The sequence below is a fragment of the Vombatus ursinus genome, unplaced genomic scaffold (assembly GCF_900497805.2).
Source record: "Vombatus ursinus unplaced genomic scaffold, bare-nosed wombat genome assembly UNPS02014799.1, whole genome shotgun sequence".
Lineage (NCBI taxonomy): Eukaryota > Metazoa > Chordata > Mammalia > Diprotodontia > Vombatidae > Vombatus > Vombatus ursinus.
In genome coordinates, this window is record NW_020954577.1 from 23,251,000 (window position 1) to 23,275,710 (window position 24,711).

The window sequence follows — 24,711 nt, forward strand, 5'->3', positions numbered from 1 at the left end:
CTAGTACTTGCTGACTAGTTGAACAAATGTAACCATGGATGAGATCCCAGATCCATTGGTAAATTGAATTATGTGGTTCCCCGTGTAGCATTAATAATTATTAATCTGTCAAAGCATGTGTTTTTCCCCCTTTTCAGACTGTCTTCATGGAGAGCAGAGACAGTTGCATGGTGCCTTTGTAGATGAGCACTTCATGACTATATTGGATCATGAAATGAAGAGTCTAAATCTTTTGTGAGAAGGAAGAATTGATCATTGTGGAGCACACAAGCGAGAGTTTTCCACCTCTCATTTTTGTTTTTATGCATATGTTTCTATCTAGAACAGATAAGTATAAAAGAGAGGCAGCGTGGCATCTGAAGAATAGAGACCTGGTCTTAAAAACGCCTCTGACATGGTCTCTCTTTGTGCTCCCTCTCGGTGATGCCGGCAACTCTAAGACTAGAAGTTGCAGAGGAGGTGCTAATTTACATTGGAAGGCAGAGTTTCATCATCTTGAAGTTCCTCATATCTAGTCCCTCTCCCTTTATATCATAGTTCACTCATGTAGAGTGTTAAGCACTACACATAAAACAAACAAAAAACAAAAAACTAAAACCCCAAGGTAAAACAGGTTTCTGTCTCTTAGGGAGCTTCTATTCTATTCTACTCTTAGGGAGTCTGTTTTTGAAAACTGATTCTTTTTAAAAATGCACTGTGTTTTGCACATAGGTCAATAAATATGTATGAATTTGTTCAAAAAGTAAGAAAACAAATAGGATAATTTCTTTCTTTTCCCATTGGTGGATCATGGTAAATCAATTTTGCTTACAGCCTCTACCCCTTGAGGGAAAAAAAAAGCAACTCAAGTTACTAGGGGAAATTTATGACTCTTCTTACCTTAACAAGGGCACTGATTAGATTTAATCAGTCCTCCATAATGAAGCACTTCATCATTTGCTGATTATTTGTTACATTTGTTCAACTAAAGTTTATCTTAGTATTGCAGGCATACGCTTTGGGGCACAGAGGGTAAGAATGAAATTACTCTGAACGATGTAAACGTGGTTAGGCATACTAAATACAAAGATGTTGTGGTTCCATTTTGGTGAGGTCCCGGATTACTAAAACATCTGATGTGTGTGTTTTTTTAAGATACCTGATAGCTCTAGTGATCAACATTATATGTAAAGCTCATTTTGGATGAGTAGAATTGTCTCTATGGAATTTTTGGTTTGTTCTGTAAAAGTTGGTTACCAGTTGGGTGGGGGAATTCTTTAAGTGGAATCATTTCCCCCTTGGTTGGGCACTTGATATCCCTGAGAGGCATTTTTAGTAACTACTTGTGTCTTCCATGATCCTACATTCACGTGAAAGCTTGGGAGGATACAGTCCCTAAAGAGTCGGATGGTTTGCTTAGTGAAACATTGAAATGGCCACTCCAGGGACTAAAATTCTTTGCTGTTTTGAATGCCCAGAGCTGTTTCTGACACTGTCAGCCAGATGCAAGACTTTTTTTTTTAGTCTGGGGCCATTTGCTTTTGTCCAATGATTAAAGCAATTTATTCCTCTCAAATTGTTAAGGACTTATTTGCACCTAGTTTATACTTTTGATTGATTCAGTTGAGAAAATCTGTGCCTTCTGTGATTGTATTAATTGGGGTAGGGTTAGGAACTTCCACTGTTAGACTTGGAGGAGATGGCAAATGTTTTTTTTTAGACTGGAGCCTTTAGCCTATAATTGATTTTGCATTTACAATGAATTTGGTTTGTTTTAGTTCCCCAGAAGTCTAATCAACTAGCTTAGTCTCTAATATATGCCCTCTCAGATACACCTCGAAATGGAACATGTCTTTTGGAAGACTAAGTATGTAGCTCTTATAGGGCAATAGTTGGTGATTTTGATACCTTTGGTTTGGTAATATTTTGTTTTCTATGAAGTAATTTTTTTAAAAAATAGGTTGTTTATAATGTTATTTTAGGGGCTTAGACTATCATTTGAGTGATTCTCAGGGGACTGACTGCATGCACACAGAGTTCTCTTGTAGTAGCTGTCCTATGGTAAGAAACAGTGAATTATAGTGAGCTAAGGATCTGAGTTCAAATGTGGCCTCAGACACTTACTAGCTGTATGACCCTGGACAATCATTTAACCCCTACTTGTCTCAGTTCCTCATCTGTAAAATGGGGACATACTGGAGAAGGAAATGGCAAACCACTCCAGTGCCTTTGCCAAGTTTTGTCTGTGGGGTTGTGTTAAATTGGATGAGACTGAGGGGCAGCTAGGTGGCGCAGTGGATAGAGCACCAGCCCTGGATTCAGGAGGACCTGAGTTCCAATGTGGCCTCAGACACATAACACTTACTAGCTATGTGACCCTGGGCAAGTCACTTAACCCCATTGCCTAACCACAAAAACAACAACAACAACAACAACAAAATTGGATGAGACTGAAAAACAACAACAGTGGTTCTCAGGAAACATTTATTGAGCAGTAACATAGAACTGAGGTCCTGACCAGTATAATTTGAGTGATTGTGTAAATGAAATTAAACTTTAGCTAAATTGAAGTTAATTAAGTGAAATTTTGATTAACTCTTATTCAGGTGATCTTTTCTCTTAAAAAACAACAACAACAACAGTCTTTATTCAGTTAAGAAACTGATACTTTGAGTTATCGTAGTTTGATTGAATGGATATTGGTTTAATGAGGGTTCATACTATAAATTAAATTTCCTCCCAACTTCACTTTATTGTTTGGTATAATGTTGACATGTTAATTGTAAATTTTTAAGACATTCTTTTGTTATCCTTAAATTCTAACACCCTACCAATTGATTTGTAGTGATGATTCCAGCAGCCACCAGAGGTCATTCAAACACTGAAGCAAAGCATCACAAGTGAAAAGATTCACTTTGAACTTTAGCTAGAAATAGAGATGTAGTTGGGGAGAGGAGGAAAAAGCTCAGGGCATGTATGTAACCATGTCTGGCACTTTCTTACTACTGAATTGATGTGAGAAAATCAAATTGATTCTGATTCCCTCTTGTAATTGATTCTTTTCTGTATCACCCCCAACATGTTATAAAATTGCATAAGCCGTTTTTCTTTATCTCTGAGTTAAGTTCAGAGGTTCCGCTTTCCTCTCTGAGCTAAGTTGTCCCATAAATCATCTTAATTCAAAGGAATATATTGTCTCTATGCATCTTACTGCCCATGTACAATTAAGGGAGAACTCTTATCTCCCTAACAAGTCTTGTAAAATACAGGTGAGCACCAGGAAGTCTGTTATTTCTGCAAGGCTGACTGCCCTTCAAGAAAGTCTGAATTGTTAGCCATGCACCACCAATGAGATTTCCATAGCAACAAGATGGCAGGAGGGATTGTTGCTGGTCCTGCGTTCCTGACTTCCATCCAGTCATATTGTTTCCCATCATCTGTGACACTTCAGACTTTGTAAGCAGTCATATTATTTGATGATTCCTGTTTGTTGTTCTCTTGTATTTCCCGAAACCACAGGGAGGCTGGTGAGCCCTACCTTGGGGTCTTTTGACTGACTGAGGAGTCGAGAGACCCCATTTATTTGTAATTGCTAGCCTCACCAGTAAATCAAGTGTGCTCAGACCTTTGTGCTTCAGTTTACCTTAATTTTAATCACAACAAATGTTTTGGCTATGTTTGGAAAGAACTTTTATTCCATTACCGTTTCAGCTTCTGATCTCTAAGTAGTTTTTTATTAAGCAAAATATAACAATTTTGAGTAATGGTGCATAATCTTTTAATAGTGAGTGAGTCAGTTAAAATAATCTGAAATATGACAGGAGTCCTGATTTCTAAAGTTAGTCTTTTTAATTTTTTATTTATTTCATTAACTATTTCACAAAGAGATGTAAAATTTTTAAAATTTTTTAAAATTTTGAGTTAAAAATTTTCTCCCTCCCTCCTACCCTTTCCCCATCCCCTGAGAAGGCAAGCAGTATGATCTTAAGTATACATGTGAAGTCATGAAAAACATATATCCATATTAGCCATGTTGTAAAAGAAAACACACACATATACATACACACACACAAAGCAAGAAAGAGAATAAAAAAAGAGAATAACAAAGTATGCTTTAATCTGTACTGAGTTCATCAGTTCTCTCTCTGGAGGTGGAGAGCATTTTTCGTCATGGATCCTTTGGAATTGTCTTGGATCATTGTCATGATCGGAGTAGCTAAGTCTTTCACATCATTGCAATATTGCTGTCGTTATACAATGTATACAATGTTCTCTTGATTCTGCTCACTTCACTTTGCATCAGTTCATATCAGTCCCCAGATTTTTCTGAAACCTGCTCATCATTTCTTACAGCACAACAGTATTCCTTTTTTTTTTTTTTCTTTTTTCTTTTTGGTGAGGCAGTCGGGGTTAAGAGACTTGCCCAGGGTCACACAGCTAGTAAGTTTCAAGTGTCTGAAGTCAGATTTGAACTCAGGTCCTCCTGACTCCAAGTCTGGAGCTCTATCCACTGCACCACCTACCTGCCCCAGCACAACAGTATTCCATCACAATCATATAACGCAACTTGTTCAGCCATGCCTCAATTGATGGGCATCCCCTTGGTTCCCAATTCTTTGCCGCCATGAAAAGAGCTGCTATAAATATTTTTGTACAAATAGGTCCGTTTCTCTTTGATTTCTTTGGAATACAGACCTAATAGTGGTATTGCTAGGTCAGAGGGTACACACAGTTTGTAGCACTTTGGATGTAGTTCCAAATTGTTCTCCAGAATGGTTGGATTGGTTTACAACTTCACCAGCAGTGTATTAATGTCCTAGTTTTTCCACATCTTTTCCAGTATTTGTCATTTTCCTTTTCTAAGATGTTAGCCAATCTGATAGGTATGAGATGGTACCTCAGAGTTTAGATTTGCATTTCTCTAATCAACAGTGATTTAGAACATTTTTTTCATGCAACTTTTGATAGCCATGATTTCTTCTTCTGAAAACTGCCTATTCATGTCCTTTGACCATTTATCAATTTGGGGATGACTGATAGTGTTGGAAATTTGGCTTAGTTCCCTAAATATTTGAGAAATGAGGCCTTTATCAGAGCAACTTGCTGTAAAATCCCCCCCCCCCCATTTTCTTGTTTTCCTTTTAATTTTGGCTACATTAGTTTTGTTTGTGCAAACCCTTTTTAATTTCATGTAATTGAAATTGTCCATTTTACTTCTCATGATCCTCTCTGTCTCTTGTTTGGTCATAAAATATTATCCATAGATCTGACCATTACATTTTTCTCTGCTCCCGTATTTTATTTATGATTTCATCCTTTATATCTAAATCATTTATCTATTTTGACCTTATCTTTGTATACGATATGAGATTCAGTTGGTTCATGCCTAGGTTCTGCCAAACTGCCTTCCAGTTTTCCCAACAATTTTTGTCAAATAGTTAGTTCTTACCCCAAAGGCTTGGATCTTTGGGTTTATCAGACACTAGGTGGTACAATGGATAGAGCACTGAGCTTAGAGTCAGGAAAATCTGAGTTCACGTCCAGCCTCAGACACTCACTAGAGCTGTGTGATCCTGGGCAAGTCATTTAACTCCTCTTTGCCTCACTTCCTCATCTCTAGACTTTTGTGGCATTGGGTTCTTTTAGTTTTTCTCCTACCTATATGATCAATTTTTCTTAGTCTTCTCCTTTGATGCCTTATCATTGGTATTCTGTTGCCTTAATTCTGTGTGTACATAAGGCTCTGTCCTGGGCTGTCTTCTCTCAATAGAGTATCCATATGGAGTATCCATTAACTTCATTAGTTTCCAGGGATTTCTCTCCATACATTCTCTCATTAACCTTCATTAGCTCCCAAAGGTTTCATTATCATCATAGATTAAATGAGATAATATTTGTAAAACCACTTACTGTGGTGCCTGACACAGAGTAGGCACCATTGCCTTACCAGATAACTCTTAGAAAGGAAAGAAAATCCAGGAGGAGAGGGGAGTCGGCAGCATCAGATGCAACAAAGAGGTGATGAAAGATAAAGACTGAGAAAAGCCCATCAGCTAAGAGAGGATTGTAACTTTGGAGGTGTTGGTTTTAGTAAAGTAATGGGACAGAACATCAGAAAAGGGCAAAGAAACGAGGGAGAGGAGAGCACGTGGAGGCCAAGGGAACAGACAACCTTTTATGGGTGTCTGTGAAAGGGAGGGGACCGTAGGATGAGAGCTGCAGGGCTCAAGTGAGAGTTTTTTAAGGATCGGAAGGAAGCTTGGCTGTGTTTATAGGAAGAAGGGGATGAGCCACGAGATGGGGAAAGATTGAAGATGATAAAGAGAGAGTGACTATGAGGGCAGCCTTTAGGAGAAGATGGGATTTATGTGAATGAATGAAAACCCATGTATTCAGTGGTTGCCATGCCCCAAACACTGTGCTGAGGCGGGATGGTAAATGGAGTCCTAAGGGAGAGGGTGACACAGCCCTTTCAGTAACAGTGGCTCTGTTGACTTCATTTAGCCCCAGGGCTAAAGGGTGAGGGTCCAGTCCCAAGTTTCTGTTCTTTTTTTTTTTTCTTCAGTTTAGAACTGATAAAGTCACAGAGCTATTTTTTGATAATAAGATAAGGTAATTATAAAAATATATTGAAATTGGAGATCATTTATCCTTACTAATTTATATTTGAGAGGCAGCATGATGTAGTGTGTAGATGGCCAGTGGTGGACTCATGAAGACCCACCTCTGACACATGCTGTCTGTGTGACTCTGGACAAGTCATTTTTTCTCTCAGTGCCCTCCAGGGAACTCTCTAAGATCAGAGATTTCAGAGAAATTCATGCTCTACATTGGTGGAAGTCGTTTCCACATAAGCTGTCCAGATGATGAAATTTCAGTTCCAGATCCCTCCTCCCTTAAAAAAAAAATTTACATGTATTTGTCTTCTGGGGCATCTAAGTAAAAACTACTTGCAATTTAAATACCTTCCATTACTCTGAGATGCAGCAGAATTAAGGAAATAGAGGATAAAAAACATCAAATTGCCTGCCAGCTAACAAAGCAATTCAGCAATGTTTTTTTTTTGTCTTCATAGCTATTTTTATGCAATACCGCTTGAAACCGTTTTGAATGTCACATTAGCTGATGTGCTAAGCACATAACAAAAGCACAATTATTGCAAATGTAATGGGTTATAGCCACCCTGAAAGATATTCTTATTTTTAGCCTTGTTAAAATAAAGCAGTTTCACACTTTCAGATGTCTCAGAAGGTGTTAAACAATATATTCATTAACATTAAATGTCATTAAATAGTTCTTTCATTTTGAAAAGTTTGGATAGTTGGTTCTTTTCTGAACAGACCATTTAACTCATGTATCAGTGTTATCACTGTTGAAATTGCTTTAATCTGACTCCTTGTACTTTCATATAGTAATGATATGGAATTCAGAGGTGTCAGACTGGCCCTATGCAACCTGTAAAACCTCCAAGTGTGACTGCCCCAGATTACAGTGTCATTGGGCCATGTAAAGCAAAATAGATAAAGATACAGTATGCCATGGATAATGTTAGTTTGTGGTTTTCTAAGTCAATCTATACCCTGCAGAGATCCCTTTCTTTGGAGTTTGACACCACCAATATAAATCAATTCTATATTTACCAGTTCTTTTATTCCCATAGAAGAGGCATAAACTCAAGTTGTATTTGCTTGAGGTGGCTAAGTCTTTTAATGAGGTAGTTAATCACACCAGTCATTCTTATGGTATGAGGTGCTTGGTTTATAAAAATATCAGTTTGAGAACTTAATCTTATTTTAAATTAAAAAATGGTTATATGAAAAATTGAAACATTATTTGATTTTAGGTTTACATATTTATACCTTGTCAGACTGAAATTAAGTAAACCAAAGCATGGGGGGGGGGCGGGGATTTAAAACCTAAAGCCATTTTCTAAGCTGTTTTCCCCTTTTTAAAAGACAAAGGTAAAGTACTTTTCCATTAAAATGTCCTACCTATTAGGCAATACCTCTGCACCACCCTCTCTGCCATCCTAGGCATTGAGTGATGTCAAGCTATTACCACCAGAAGAGCTGAAGAGATCTAAATCTTGAGCAGTCCTTTTATCTGTAGCCCTAATTTACCTTCTAAGTTTTGGGAAGTATGGAGACCAATACTAGTTACCTTCTGCAAGGGAATCTTTCAATTAAGGTTTTTGGTACATGTGGGAGCATTGCTTGATATTGGCTTATTTAGAATGTAACCTGAGTCTTAAAGCCCATTGGTATGAGATGTCTCATTTGTGGAGATCAATGGCCCACACCTGGGGAGGGTAGAATAGAGAGATGCTCAGTCACTTTGAACCTCTTCCAGTTTCTTCAGGTTTTGTAGTTGCTTGGGGTCCTTCTGCTTTGAGAGAGAAGATAGAGGTATACTTAATCTGATTTCTGGTTTGGTTTTGTTTTGGTTTGTTTGTTTGTTTTTTTTGCTATGGATTTGGATAAGTGGGTTTCTTTGAGAATTGCTTTGTATGTTCTTAGTGGAACTGAACAGTAGAGGTTTTGGGGTGCTCCTAGATGCACATAGGTACCCTGAGATCGCAGCGCCGGGTCTGCCTGAATGAATTCAACCCAAATCTTCTTCCAGCCAGAGAAGTAGTTTATTAAAGATAAAGCATATAGGCCAGACTCCCAAGAAACCCAAACATCAGTAATGCCCGTAAGGACGAGTGGGCATGAGACAGTCTCAGCCTTTTGGGCGTGAGATTCTCAGCGTCAGAATGGGGGCAAAGGTGGATCTTAAATACAGTAAAAAACTGTGGAAGGGATCTAGGAGTGGTCAAGTAGTTTGGGGTGACGGGAGGAAGGGCCTAGGGAGATCTGGATGGGAATGGCTAGTAAGCTGGGGTGAACAGAATTCCTGGGTCCTGGACCTTGTGGCGCCTAGCTAGGATTAAGGGTGGGAAATGGCCAGGGGTCATAGGAAGGCAAAACAATGGAAGGGAGATTGGGTATAGCCACAATACAAGGCCAGTTGAAGGGGGGAGGTGGTTGGGAAAAAGGGTCCAGGTGAGAATTTCCATTTGGAAGGTCTGAGAGATTTGAATAAACAATGAGAATAGATAATGAAGGGAACTGGAAGGGGGAAGTTTGCTTTCAAAGGGATATAAAGTCAGGTTCTAAAACTTTAAGGTTTTTCTAGGACCAGAGACAAACTGAAGCCAGGTTCTTTTTAGGGCCAGGGAGGAAAGATGCATATCAAAAGGCGAGGCCAAGGCTTTGGAATGGAGGTAAGGGGAATCTAAAAATTGAAAGGCTTTCAACAAATGGGAGCCAAATTCCTTTTTGGGAAAAGGGGCAAAGGGAAAAAGGACAAAGATCTCGGCTTCCGAAACTGATGAAACCCTCTTCAGAGCCAGTATTTGTTGGGAAGGGAGGCAAGCCTTGGATGTAGAGCTTGGGGTCCTGCTTCTCCCCAGTTAATGAATCACCAATCAGAAGTTAGATTGAACCTGAAAATCACATCTTCCATACTAACCATATTTAAGGGAGCAGGTAGATACAATTCTGACCTGGTACTCTCCCTCTCTGAGGAGAGCAGAGTGGTCAAGATGCTGGCCCTGACCTCTTACTTCCCCTCCTGGCAGGGACGAAAGCCTCCCTTGGAGAAGGGGGGAGGAAGGAGAGCAGAGATGTCTGTTCCCCTTCCCTTCAAGCCAAACAATGATATCCCATGCTGCATATGGAGGAAAACCCTCGTCACATTAAAAAACAAAAAAAGTAGAAAAGATGATGGGAACTGGAGGTGGATAATAGTAGTAATTGCTGACATCTGAATAGCTCTTTGAAGCTGCAAAGTCGTTTTCAAATAGTATTTTATTTGAGCCTCACTCAGCCTGTGAGATCATCCTGAGTTTATAGATGAGGAAGTTGAGGAATGGGTCAAGTGGTTTTTTCAAGGTCACAAAGTTAGTAAGTGTAATAGCTGAACTCGAACCCAGGTCTTCTTGTCTCCAGCTCCAGCATCCTTCCTAGTTATGCAAAAGGACTTGCTGTCACATCAGACCCAAGTATGTTACTGTAGAATTATAAATGAACATCTTTCCAGTTTTGTCCCAAGTTCATTGTGTCTCTGAAAGTGATGAATGTGATATTGGCATAAGAGGAACCTCTATTAGGATGATAATATTGAGTAAGATATTGAAAATCGGTTTTATAATTTTAAAAAATTACATGTCAAGGTTACTTTTCCCTCCAATAAATATTCCTTTATTTAATTTTGTGAACAGCTAGCAAGGTATATTAGAGTATTGGGTGGATTCTGGAGAAGGGGAAAGGGGAGGAAGAAGAAGAGAAGACACTTATATAGTGCCCACTGTGTGCCAGGCTTGGTGCTTAGGGTGCCTGACAAATATTGTCTCTTTCGGTTCTCGCATGCTACAGTACTAGACAGTAATTAATTGATAGAGTAATTGCCAAACGGCAGTTAGCACACCTTCAGTGTGATAGCTCAGTCTCCTTATGGACTCTGGAGCCACCTCTCTTCCCCTTTTCCCTTTGCCTTTCCTGCAGGAGTGGTGGTGTTTTATTCTGTGTTTCCTCAGTGACTTTCTTTTTGCTCCCTGTCCTTGTTTCTCACAAGCTCATTACTGTTTCTCATCTCCGCTGGATCCCATGTAGCTCACTCTGCTGCTCTCCATGGCTCTTCCTTCTACTCTCTTCTGTTTCCTGTCACTTGGCTTTCCCAGCAAAAAGCTGGGCTTTCATGGACTTAATTGTTTAAATGTAACTCTGTTTTCCTTCTTCTTTCCTTCCTTCCCTTCCCCTTCTCCTCCTCTTCCTCCTCCCCCATAATAGTAGAATATAAGTTTCTTGAGGTCAGAGACTCTTTTTTTGTTTTTATATGCTCAATTCATAGCACAGTGTTTTGCATATAGCAGGCTCTTAATAATAATAAATGATGGTTCAGTTGAATTGAATTGAAGCTGACCAGTCATAATATATCAGGCATAATCATGGACATGTCTTTGGTTCTATTTGATCATTTTTATTTCTGTCCAAAGATTATTTCTTTGTCCATGAAGACAACTTTTTATTTTTATACTTTTAGGTTCACAGCCATTCTGGATACTGGAGGATATTTCTGTGTAGCCAAGTTTTCACTGTAATGCCATTTTTTGTATTATCTATGCTTTCAGGAAATTATGTCACATGACATAATGGTTGCTTCTTTTATAGCGTGGAAGGCAGAATTAGTTGTCTTCACTTGAGGATTCTGGTTTATTTTTTTCTCACTCAGTTCTTCTTATGTCAAAACAAATGATTTGCAGCTGGGTTAATGAAAGAGCTGTGTTACTCTGGAGCTTCTTGATCATAATTGTAGAACATTTTAGGTTCTGTTCTTCATAATAGGAAGATAGGCTCTCTATACTTTGTCTTTTTTCTTGTTTTTCTGTTTGGAAACAGCAGACTACTTATAGTTGTTTTTAATTCCACCACCCTCTCCCCTTGCCAGTTGGGCTTTCAGGAGTGTAGAATTAATTCATTGTAAAAATGAGAAGTTGTGACATAAATCTCAGTGGGTTAAGAGGAGATTCATTTGTTTAATAATAATAATAATAATTCTCATTTAAATAGTGCTTTAAAAAGTACCCTCCTCATAACAGTCTTGAGGGATAGATATTGAATGAATGAATGAAAAAGTATTCATTAATGATTAGTTTGTGCCAGTGTTTAGCACAATCTAGGCACTTAATAAGTGTTTATTGATCAGCTGTCTTTCAGGCACTGTACTAAATGCTGGGGATAAAAATACAAAAGCAAAAGCATCTTTGCCTTCAAGGATCTTGAGTGCTAATACACATAATAATAGATGTAATAATACATGTAGGGAATATATATGTATATATATATGTTACACAATAATACACATAGGGAGATAATACATGTAGGTAAAGGTTTTAAGATCTGGGAGGTCTCACAGCAGTGGTGAGTTGAACTATCCTTATGAAAGTATTATCATTTGAAAGTATTTTTCAGCTTTACAGAGGAAGAAACTGAGGGTCAGAGAGGTCAAGTGATTTTCCCAAGGTAACACAACCAGTAAGTGCCGTATGTAGGACTTCAGATCATGTTGTTCTAGATCCCACATCAGTACACTTGGTGCTGTGCCATCCAGAGTTTCTGTTTAAGAAACCATATAAGTAGTTAACTTGAAATCATGTCTGACTTTTCATAGTAATGTTTTAGAAGCCTATGCATATGTCAAAACTATATAGGATTTTTTGGAAGCTATAATGGAATATAACCTTATTCAATAGTGCTCTGATCCTTAATATCAAAGAGGGTATAAAACAGGGAAATATGGACTCATCAAATGCTGTTGTCTTAGAGAAGCTCCAGTACCAAGTCTAAGGCAAGGACGGCTTTCCTCTGGGTGATGAAATCCTTCAGAAAACTGAAGAGGTCGGCCTGACTCTCTAAGTGGACCAATGCTGCCTTTTGTCCACATGGTAACTTAGAGTTGATTGGGTGACCTATAGATATTATCTGTTAGTATATAATAATTTGGGCTTAGAATTGACCAGGTAAACTGTGCTCAATGGCCTTTGGGAAATTATAAAGTTGCTTTAATGACCCTAAGCTTTTCCTGAAACAAAGGCCCAACTTTTGAATATTGCTAGTCATCTGGTGGTAAGACATGGAACACTGTGGTCTCTGAAGATTTGAAATTGAAGTTCACTCAGAGGGTAATGGAGAGGCATTGTTGTGTATGATAGACAGCTATGCGTTACAACCGAGGAATTATGAAGGAGAAATGCCATGAGGTTTATCATCAAATGAATGAGTGGAAAAAAAAAGATGGACTGATGGCCAGGGCCAGAACCAGGAATAAGATCTGGCCTGTCCATATACTCCATTGATGGCTGTTCTTTTTTTAAATTTTAAAAAATTTTTTTATTAATTGATTTTAATTTATCAATAATCACTTCCATATGCTTTTGAGTTTAAAATTTTTCTCCCCCTTCCTCCCCACCACCCTCCCCAAGATGGCATGTAATCTGATATAGGCTATACATTTACATTCATATTAAACATATTTTCACATTAGTGATGTTGTAAGTAAAAATTAAAACCAGTAGGAGGAACCAACAGAAAGAGGAAACAAAACTCAACAGAAGAGAAAAAAAAAATAGCAATTCAATTTCCATAGTTCTTTCTTTGGATGTGGATAGCGTTTTCCATCACAAGACCTCTTAGATCCTTGTATTGCCAGGAAGGGTTAAGTTTATCAATATTAGTCATCACACAACGTGGCTGTTATTGTGTACAATGTTCTCTTGATTCTGCTCACTTCACTCAGCATCAGACCATACAAGTCTTTCCAGGTTTTTCTGAAGTCAGCCTGTTCATCATTTCTTATAGCACAATAGTATTCTATCACATTCATATACCACAACTTGCCCAGCCATTCCCCACTTGATGGGCATCCTCTCAATTTCCAGTTCTTTGCCACCACGAAAAGAGCTGCTATGAATATTTTGGTACTTGTGGATCCTTTTCCCATTTGTATGATCTCTTTGGGATATAGCCCTAGAAGTGCTATTGCTGGGTCAAAGGGTATGCACATTTTTATATACCTTTGGGCATAGTTCCAAATTGCTCTCCAAAATGGTTGGATCATTTCAGTACTCCACCAACAATGTATTAGTGTTCCAATTTTCCTACATCTTCTCCAACAATTATCATTTTCCTGTTTTGTCATGTTGGCCAATCTGATAGGTGTGATATGGTACCTCAGAGTTGTTTTGGTTTGCATTTCTCTAATCAGTAGTGATTTAGAGCATTTTTTCATATGACTATAGATGGCTTTAATTGATGGCTGTTCACATGATATTAGAAGAAAGTGAGGAAAGCTCCCAGGACATTGGGTGGATGTCTGTGGTACACTTACTAGAGTATATGAGTAAGAGCCACACTGAATGGACGAGCATGGGTGAGCTACTCCTGTATTCTTGGAGGAAATATGTACATCGTCCATGTGAATATCAGATCAGCACAGAAGCTTGGATGCTGCTTGTGGACATTCAGAAGTGCCGTAGACAGGGAGCATCTGTTTGTAATCATTAATGGAATTTAACCATCGGGTTTTAGTTATTAGTTTCAGTTTCCATTCCCATCAAAAATTTTGCCATTGCTGCTAAATACTTGTGAAATTTAATGAAGCTTTACCTCCTTCTAGCTTTTTTTTTTTTTTAATTTGAAAGAGAATTTTATTATCAGTACAGTTGAAGTCACAGACTTTTCCCACTGATCTTCCAAGTTGTCTTTGGGTTGGGTTGAGAGGTCTGGCCTGTGAATCAGCCCTCTGAGACCTGCTCCAGGGTCGTTGCGGCCTGTGCGCCCACGCTGAACTACGCTCCTCTCCCCGCCCAGCGTGATATGCCTTTCTGATCAACCATCCAGGTTGTCTTGGGCTGGAAATTTGTTTCACTCTGTCTTTTTGTGGGTTCTGCTGCTTTAGAATTTGTTTAGAGCCATTTTTTTTAACAGGTATTTGGAGAGGTTTGGGGGAGAGCTCAAGCAAGTCACTGCTTTCCTTCCACCATCTTGGCTCCGCCCCTCCTCCTTGTAGCTTTGAGAGGAAAGACTGAGTAGTTGAATGGCCAAATATCTTGTGGCAGGTGGAAGAAGAAACGGAGGACCAGAAAAAACATCACGCAGGATAATAAGCTATTTGATAATCTGGAATTCTCAATATTGTTGAAATAGAGTCTTTAAGAAAGTGAAAAGGGTCTCATTAATATGATGGGCATCAGCTAAATGGTGTTTCTGTCTTGTAGGGAAGAACTTCAATTTCAGAAATTCCTTTTAAAATGTCATACACATTGAAATATTTCATGAAATCAGTGAAAATTAAAGTTCATCATCCTAATAAACTTGAAAGGTAGTATTGTTTAGCCATTTGAAGGTTCAACTGGTTTAAGTGCCCCTGAGTTTACAATAATCTTTTAAATAATCTTAAAGAGTTCCAGAGAAATTGGAGTCAAGGTCTCTAATCTGGAGAAACTTATGATTTAGTTACTTATACAATATTGAGAAATGAAAAAGACTATATGTAAAACAATAAATGTAAATTTCTTCTTTGATGCTTCAACAAATTTTATTTGTGCAGGAATTCCTTTTAGTGTTGCAATTTGCAACTCTTTGGTGATAGTCTTTGAGAAGTGCTGTGGTTGAAAAAATCACGTCCTTTGATTTACCCGATGATGAACTTTTCCATACGTAGACAGGTTGGTCTTCAGACAACTGATAGACAGTCTGCCAACTGAGCTGTCCTCAAAGCCTTTCTGGTTTGCTTGGACTTGATAGAGCTTGGCCTAGCCTTTGAGAATTCAGCATCTCTTCCAGGCCACAGCTGCACCAGACTAGGAATGTAGCAGAGGACATACAGGTTAATTTGGTATAGTGCTAAAATTAGTGCACTGATTATTGTTAGGTAGAACTAATCAAACTTGGCTGAAGGAATTGAGTTTTGAACAGTTCAGTTCTTATTTATATTTAGATAGTACTATTAGTGTCTTCTCAAAGGGAAACTTTATTCATAAATTACTGAAATAATGTTTTAGAGCATTGATCAAAAGTGTAAATATTTAGTAATTTTTTATCAGACTTATTTTCATGATCTTAGTTAAAGAGTAGCTAGGAGGAAATGAAAGTTAGTCAAGTAATGGGAAGATCAGAATCTTAGGTCTAGGCGAAGCCACATTCTGGAAATTTTGCACCTAGGGCAGGAGGCAGGAGAGGCATCATCAATTTTTGGGGTAAGAGGACAGAAATGCTCAAACACTAGCATGAGGTGTGAAGTAGTTTACCCCTGTGGATCATCTAATATCTTTCACTCTAATATACTCCCAACAAATCTTTATTTTAGTACAACTCTTTTTTTTCTTTTATGTCACCTTAATTTTCAAATATTTCTCTTCCCCCTTCCCAATCCAGGTAATCATCTCTGTAACAAAGAATAAGAAGGAGAATAAATAAATAAAATAATAAAAATTAAAAAAATAAATAAAAAAGGGAAAAAAGCAGCCCAGCAAACAGAAACAATCAATAAGTCTGAAATTATATGCATTATTCCTTATCCTTGATAACCCACCTCCACACAGAAAGAAGGGAGATACAGTGTCTCCTTTTTTCTTTAAGGTCAGGTTTGATTATTACAGCTTCAAAGTATTCATTTTCATTTTTTGTGTTCTTTTCTTTCATGTTGTTATCATGTGCATTATTTTTCCTGGTTCTGCTTGCTTCACTTTGCACCAGTTCATAGAAGTTTACATGGCTCTCTGCATTCTTCCCAATTGCCATCACTTTAATGTGCTGCAGTGTATTTAGACATTTCTCAATCATTCCTCCATTCAATTTTTAGTTCTTCCCTAATACAAAAGTGCTACTATAAATATTTTGGAATATGTAGTACCTTTCTGTCTTTGACCTCCTTGAGGTGTACACCTAACAGAGGCTTCTCTGAGTCAAAGGGTATGGATATTTGAGTCACACTCTTTGGCATAATTCCAAGTCGTTTTCTGCAATGGTTGGACCAATTCTTAGCTCCACTAATAGTGTATTAGTATGCCTTCTTACCACACCCCCTCCAACATTGACAATTCTCATTTTTGTCATCTTTGCTAATATGCTGGATATGAAATAAAACATCAGAACTGTTCTAGTATGCATTTCTCATTACTTATTTGGAGCAATCTATCATATGCTTTTTAGAGCTTGTAATTCTTTTGGGAACTGTTTGTTTATATCTTTTGACCATTTATGCTTTGGAGAGTGACTCTACCTGGTCTTATACATATTTGTATTGGTTCCTTATATATTTTGGATGGCAAGCCCTTGGCAGAGATACTTAATGCAAACGTTTTTGTTTTGTTTTGTTTTGTTTTTCCCTCTCTATCAACAGTTTGTTCTTGCTGTGTTGATTTTTTTTTCATGCAAAAGCTTTTCAATTTTGAGTCATCAAAATCATCTATTTTATTTTTTTGTGATTATCTCTATCCCATTTGGTTAAGAATAGCCATGAATGGCACATGATCTGGTTCTTCCTTAGTTTTTTCATAGCATGACCTTTCTTATTCATGTTGCATAGGCATTTTGAGTTTGCTGTAGTGTTTTGTAAGATGTCCTAAACCTAATTTTTACCAAACTGCTTTCTAGTTTTCTTGTTAAATAGGGAGTTTTTCCTCAACTAATTTATGTCCTTGTGTTTATAGAACACTGGGTTATTGAGTTCAGTTGTTTCTGATTCTTTCTTATTTCTACTTATATCCTTAAAATTTTTTAACAGTAATACAAAGCTCATTATGATTGCTGCTTTGTGTCATAATTTGAGGAGAGAAATGATATTCCTCCCCTTAATTCCTCCTTTTTTCATTATTTCCCCTAAGAATATAGATCTTTCTATTTAGCATTTAGTAAGCATCTGTTGTGTGCAGAGCACTATGCTAAGCACCGGGAGATACAAAGATAAAACAGAAAACATCAAGGGTCAGAATGAGATGAGATTGCCATGCCTCTGACATCTCATTGCAGATACAGGTGTGGAGGTCCAGAGGGAGATCAGGGCTGGATATATGGATCTGGGGGGGGTCATAGGATTGCGTAATTAGAGTTGTAAGGGAACTTGTAAGCCATCATCTAATCCAATCCTTTTATTTCATAGATACAGACAATTGAGTTTCAAATAAATTAAATGACTTGCCTCCAAATTATCCCTGTAGTCAGTGGCAGGTCTTCTGTGTCCACATGCAGCCCACTTCATGTATAGGGAGACAACTGAACCCCCGGGATCTGATGAGCTCACGAAGAGATAAGGGGTAGAAGGAAGGGATGAGGCGCCAAGACATATGTAGCCTTTCAGGACACCCACTTAGCGAGTGGGATGGAGATAGATGGTTCATCAAGGTACTTTAGAGAGTAGGAGTGGTCAGGAGGAGGAGAAGCAGGAGTAATGTCAGGGAAACTGAGGGAGGAGAGAGCATCCCAGGGCTGGGGAGCATCAGTAGTGACTTTATTATTATTTAAAAATTTTTTCAACATTCACTTTCGTAAGATTTTGAGTTTTAAATTTTTCCCCCCTCCCACTTCTTCCCTCCCACCCTGAGATGGCGTACAATCTGATATAGACTCTACATGTACGTTCATTTTAAGCATATTTTCCCATTAGTCACGATGTAAAGAACAATTAGAATTAATGGGAGGAACCATGAGAATGAAGCAATAAAACAAAACAACAAAGGCAAAGGAGAGCAAATAGTATGCTTCCATCTGCCTTCAGATGCCATATTTCTCTCTCTGGGTGTGGATAGCAGTTTCCATCATGAATCTTTTGGAGTTGTGTTAGATTCTTGCGTTGCTGTGAAGAGCCAAGTCTATCAAAGTCAGTCATCCCGTAATGGGGCTGTTACTGTGTACAATGTTCTCCTGGTTCTGCTCATTTCGCTCTTTATCAGTTCATGTAAGTCTTTCCAGGTTTTTCTGAAGTGCACCTGCTCATTATTTCTCATAGCACAATAGTATTCTGTTACATTCATATACCACAACTTGTTCAGCCATTTCCCAATTGATGGGCATCCCTTCAATTTTCAATTCTTTGCCACCACAAAAAGAACTGCTGTAAATATTTTTGTGCATGTGATCAGTAGTGACTTTAAACAGCTGCAGAGAGGCCAGAAATATGAAGACTGAAAAAAGGCTCTTGGATTGAACAACTAAGAGAGATTCTTGTTAGAAAGAACAGTTTGAGTTGACTGGTAAGGTCAGAGGCCATATTGGAGAGGAGGTCGAAGGGAGGAGTTTGGGTGGTCACTTTGGGTTGTGAAAGGGAGGAGAAGTGTAGGACAATAGGACTCAAGACTTTTCTGAAACCACCTACCTCCCCTGTAACACTGCCATCTGTATGCAGCTACGGCGGCTAATACCTATTTCTCCTCCCCGATGTTGGGAACTGTTCAGTCGTTTCAGTTGTGTCTGACTCTCTTTGACCCCATTTGGGGTTTTCTAGGCAGAGTTTTCTTGGAGTGGTTTGCCATTTCCTTCTCTAGCTCATTTTACAGATGAGGAAACTGAGGTAAACAGGGTAAAGTGACTCGCGCAGGGTCACACAGCTAGTAAGCGTCTGAGGCCAGATTTGAACTCGTGACGATGAATCTTCCTGACTCCAGGCTCAGCACTCTATCCACTGTACCTCCTAACTGCCCCACCAGTTGTGGGCAAAGATTGGCACCATGCAGGAGGGAGCAAAAGGCCTGGTCCCTCTGCTGAGGCAAGAAGGTGATAGAAGTGGATGCTTCCAAGCTGACCGGACTCAGACTAAGGAAGATAACAATAATAATAATAATAATAATAATAATAAACAATAAAAGTAGCATTTACATAGTGCTGTAGAGGTTTGCAAAACTCTTTATAAATATTATCTCCTTTGATTCTTAGTACAGCAGAAAGATGGCTGGACCTGGAGTCAGGAAGACCTAAGTTCAAATGTGGCCTCAGACACTTACTAGCTGTGTGACCCTGGGCAAGTCACTTCACCCCTATTTGCCTGAGTTCTTCAGCTGTAAAATGAGCTGGGAAAGTAAGTGGCAAACCACTCCAGTGTCTGCCAAGAAAGGGGTCACGAAGAGTCAGACACGACTGAAATGGCTGAACAACAACAACATTCAGTCCTTAAAACAACTCAGGGAAGTAGTTACTGTTCTTATCTCCCATTTTATAGGTGGGGAAACTGAGGTAGACAGAGGTTAAGTGACCTGCCCAGGGTCACGTGGCTCATAGGTGTCTGAGGATGGATTTGAACTCGGGTCTTCTTGACTCTAGTGCTCTAGCCACTGTGCCGCCTGCCTTCCAGAATGCTCTTACTCCCACTGCTGGGTGGGTCGATGGTGGCAGAAAGGAACCCCCAGTGTCCATAGTCTTCTCCAGAGAGACAGAAATGCAAAGGGGAAGGGTCCGGACCCTGCTGAGGGAGGAAGGGATGAGAGCCCCGTGACGATAGGGTGCCAAGATAGAGCCATTGTGTAGCCCCTTTAGATCGGGCCCATCAAGGGCCTGAGCCTTCTTTCTAGGGGAAGGGTCCCTGCCAGCCCTTGGAGAGGGGAAGTAACTGGTTTTGGGGTGTCGGGGGCCAGATCCTATTCACCAGAGGGATCTGGAGAGGGGTGGGTCTTGCCTCTCTTGGCCACCCGTCTCACGCTTGGATTCACAGTCACCCTCTGAACCACGGGACTCGTCTGGAACCTTCTGACGCGGCCGTACCTGGCCAAAGCTCTGTCTCTGCCACCCTGGTTAGGACTCTGCGCCCACAGACAAAGCAAAACAGGCTAATGCGGCATGTGGGGCTCATTAATCGCTGTCATCTGTACCTGAGTGCGACTCGATCACAAGTTTCTCTGTGATGCCGTTTCAGTAGTTTTAAAGGTGATGCGTCCCTCCTGACAAACAAGGCCATGTTCCTGTTATGCTCGGGGCTGCTTTTTTCCCTCTGTTTGCAATCCATACAATTTAGCAAGGCCATAGAAAATGTGTCAAGGGTTCATTCATTTAATCAACATTTATGAAGTGTACCGTAGTCAGTGTGAGGAGGGACACAAACTTGAATAAGACCCCGTCCCCTCTGTTAAATTTGAGTGCGGGAAGGTCGTAGGGTCATTGATTTACAGCCGAAAAGAACCTCAGAGACCGTCCAGCCCAACCCCATGATTTTTCAAATGAGGAAACTGAGGCCCAAGAAAGTTAAGTGACTTGCCCAAGCTCACATGAAGAGTAAGCATTAGTGGCAGATTAGAACCTCGGTCCTTTGACTCTAGTGATCCTTCTGCTTTACTCTATATTGCCTCCCATAGTAAGTATAGCACAGACCGGAGTATATATATAAGTGCAGAAGAGAAGGGAAGGAGGGAGGGAGAGAGGGAGAGAGACAGACAGACAGACAGAGAGAGAAATTGGGAGTCACTGAGATTTACCGAGAAGCCGGCATTCTGAGCCAGGTCCCCCAGATTTAAAATCATTCCTTTCACAGTGAAATTAGGAAAAAAAAATGAGCTAGTGTTATGTAAACATATTTTTCAAGGTATCATATAAGAACGATTACTTACTGTTCACTTATTCTGTTAGGTGGGATCATCCGCACCTGGGAAACTCTAAGCTCTGGATTCGTGTGTTTTTCTTTATTCAACGTGAAATGCCTACTGTGTGTAAAACACCGGGCTAGGAGCTGACTGACATGCAGATATAAATAGGACCTGGCTTATGGTGGGAAAGGCTGTGGGGTGCTAGGCAAAAACTACCTTCTGTCAAGCTGCTTTGCAGTTTTGTTTTGTTTTGTTTTTGCCAGACAGGGAATCTTTTCCCCAGCAACTTCTATTCTTGAATTTATCAAACACTGGGTTCAGGTTTTTAGTCATTTTTGGTGCTTGCTCGTCTAGTTTGTTTCACTGATCTACTTTTCTGCTTTTGTAACCGGCACCGGATAGTTTTGGGGAGTCCTGCTGTGAAATACAGTTTGCCAATTTTGTCTTTTTTTTCATCGTTCCCTTGGGATACTTTGTCTTTCATTGTTCTATATGAATTTTGTTACATATTTGTCTAGTTCTATAAAGTATCTCCTTGGTAATTCGGGGTCCAGCCTCCCCTTGTTTTCTTCCTGCCTTTGGCTTTGCTGTGGTTATTCAGGGTGGCCCCTATGGTCTTCACTCTTGCAGTCTGGCTGTTGTCCAGCAAGAAGGTCAGAAGATAGCATGGTTTATCAGTGTCCTTTGTATTGCAAATAAAATCTTTTGTATATGATATATATTTTACATATTTATGTATTATGTATTTTATATAATAAAAACTTTTTTCTTTTGTATTTTTAAATTTTCTGTGTAATAATTTATGTTTATGCTCTTTGTCGCTAGAGTAGTAGTAAGAATTCTCTAAAAGTGATAGCTGTTGAAAAGAGTTCCTAAATGGAGAAATAGGGTGGGAGGAAGATTATGAACCACTTGCTCTTAAAGCCAAAATGTTTAAACTGAATTTTTTAATTAGATATTCCTTTTTAAGAATACTTTTCAGCAGAGATTTTATATACTGAGACTTCATTTTTGCTGATTCGCAGGCAACAAATCCAAGTTGGTTTCCTTTGTAGTAAGTTGGACCTTCTTGAGTTTTTTTTTTTTAATTTTATTGAGGGCAACTTTAGAATGTAGAACTCCACCTAGATCTCCTAGCACGTTTTACTGCTGTGCTGTTTTCTTTTGTCTTGAAAAATACCAGGGAGTCAAGGGAATGACCCTTTTTTTAGAAATGTAGGGAAGTTCTTTTAATGTATATGTAAGCTGTGGTAGCTGTGTATTGTGATTTCTGAATCTGACTTTCATGTTAATGTTGACATCAAGTGGTTCTGTTCAGGACAGTCCTTCTGGCCCGGGAGAGCATGGCAGAGTGCAAAGAACCCTGGGCTTGAGTGCTAGCTTTGTTTCAGACTGGCTGGGGGACCCCAGAGCAAGTCACTAAATCACTCAGTACCTCATCTAGCTTTAAATTTATGGTCCTGTAATTCTGACTTAATCAAATGGAGAGCAAAACCCATGAAGTAAGCTGTTTAAGAAGCTAACCTGGAAGAAAATTCCATATTGGTCTAAATAAAAGACAAGCTTCTTCCCTCCTTTCTGGCTTGTATAAAGTTTGAGTTCCATTTATAATGGTATATTCAGTGACAGTGTTTTGTAGGGGGTCAGACTGCTGACTTGTAAGACAAAAGACCTTCAATAAGTTTGAATCCTATCTGAGACACTACCTGGCTTTCAGAGTAAGTCACTTGCTCTCTCAGTTTTCCCATCTGTTAAATGGGGATAATAATAATGCTTACCTTGCAGTGTTTTTGTGAGGACCGAATGCGATAATGTGTAAGCATTTTATTGTCTTCAAAGTTACTGGCCATCCCTTAATGACCAAATCTGATCGCCCTTTCTCCACTCTCATCCTTACTGATGTCTCGGCAGCCTTTGACACAGCTGATCATCTTTCCCCCCAGGTCCTCTGGCCACTGGATTTTCGTGACGCTGTTCTCTCTTGGTTCTCTGACCACTCCTTCTCAGTCTCTTCTGTTGCATCACTGACTGTGTCATGCCCCCTAAATGTGGGTATTCCCCAAGGCTCTGTCCTGTGTCCCCTTCCGTTCTCTCCCTTGGTGACTTCATCAGTTCCCATGGGTTTAATGATCACTTCCGTCCCCGAACACTCCCAGATCTACATGTCTGGCCTTAATCTTTCTCCTGAATTCCAGTCCTATATCACCTTTTGGACATTTCAAACTGTATATCCCATAGGCATCTCAAATGCAACAAACCCAAAAGAGAATTCATTATATCTCTCTCCCCAAACTCACTTCTATTTTGAGAACAATTTCAGCTAAGTGATGAGTGCTGAAACCAAATTGCGAAAGGAAGATTGGACAAGGCGGTAAGTAGTCAAGCACCATTTATTTTTACCGCTGTCATGAATAGGAGCCATCAGAGGAAGGGTTCCCAAGTAGCCACCAATTTTCATTTAAAATACTTTTTAGCCATAATCTGGAAGGGATGTTGGTAGGGCTAGAGGTCTTAGGAAATACAATAGATAGAATCAGAAACCAAATTGCAGAGAAATGGGAAAGGAGGTCCCTTACCCCTACAGTAAACAGGTTTGTTAAGCTCTCCCAAATTCTTTGGGGTTGAGGGAATTCTCTTTCTGAGGCAGCTGAGAGGGGAGGCGTAGAGAGGGTCAAAAGCAGAGAGGATGCCAATGTGACTGTGCCTTACAGTGAGAAGGCGGGAGGGTAAAATTCAGGGAGCCTCCGAAGAGCAACTCCAGGTCATGGAGAGCTTTAAAATATATAAAAATGGGGCTTATATTTTATCCTAGAGACCACAGAGAGTATTGGCTTTGGTCGAGTAGGGAAATCACTTAGGTGAGGTCTGTGCTTACGAAAAATGACTTTGGGCAGAGCCAAGATGGCAGAATAAAAGCAGTGACCTGCTTGAGTTCTCCCCCAAACCCTTCCAAATACTTGTAAAAATGGCTCTAAACAAATTCTAGAGCAGCAGAACCCACAAAAAGAGAGTGAAAAATGACTTTGGCCGCTGTGTGAAATGGAGCGAAGGAGAGACTTGAGGCAGGAGGACCAAGTATGAAGCTGCTGCAGTAATCTGGGGGAGAAGTGTGGTGGGCCTCGCTTTTCCTGTACCTTTCCTAGTTGTTTCAGTCGGTTGTAACCGAAATTGTGGTCTGTAGTAGCAGATCATTAGTCAAACCCTGCCTGTTTCCTTCTGATAATTTTTTTTTAATCAAGTTTACCCTTGATACCATTGCTGAGTGATTTGTCTAGAGATTTTATAGAGAGGAGAAAGCAGGCATATGGACTGGTAGTTACTAATGTGCATTCACTTGCCTTTTATAGGGGTAATACCACAATCTGTGGGTTTTTCTAATCACCTGTGATCTTCCTGTCTCTCAGCTTGAAAATTGAGCTCTAAAGGCTTCCAAAATTGTGTTGCTTTCAGCACCAATTTCTTTTATATGTACTTGGGCTAGCCCAGCTGTTCCTTCTATTTTCATTCTCTTTAGCCCTACTTCTATTTCTTTACTTCAGGGACTGAGATGTTTGAGTATAAATTGGCAGTTTTTCTGACATCCATGATGAAAATAGATTGGGATAGAAACCCTGACAGTCCAT

At 39.5% G+C, this 24,711-nt stretch overlaps 1 protein-coding gene across 4 annotated transcripts in view; it reads left to right on the plus strand.

The window, feature by feature from the left end:
* Positions 1-24,711, plus strand: part of ULK4 (unc-51 like kinase 4) — a 636,813-nt gene that overhangs the window by 65,731 nt on the left and 546,371 nt on the right. The window lies entirely within an intron of this gene.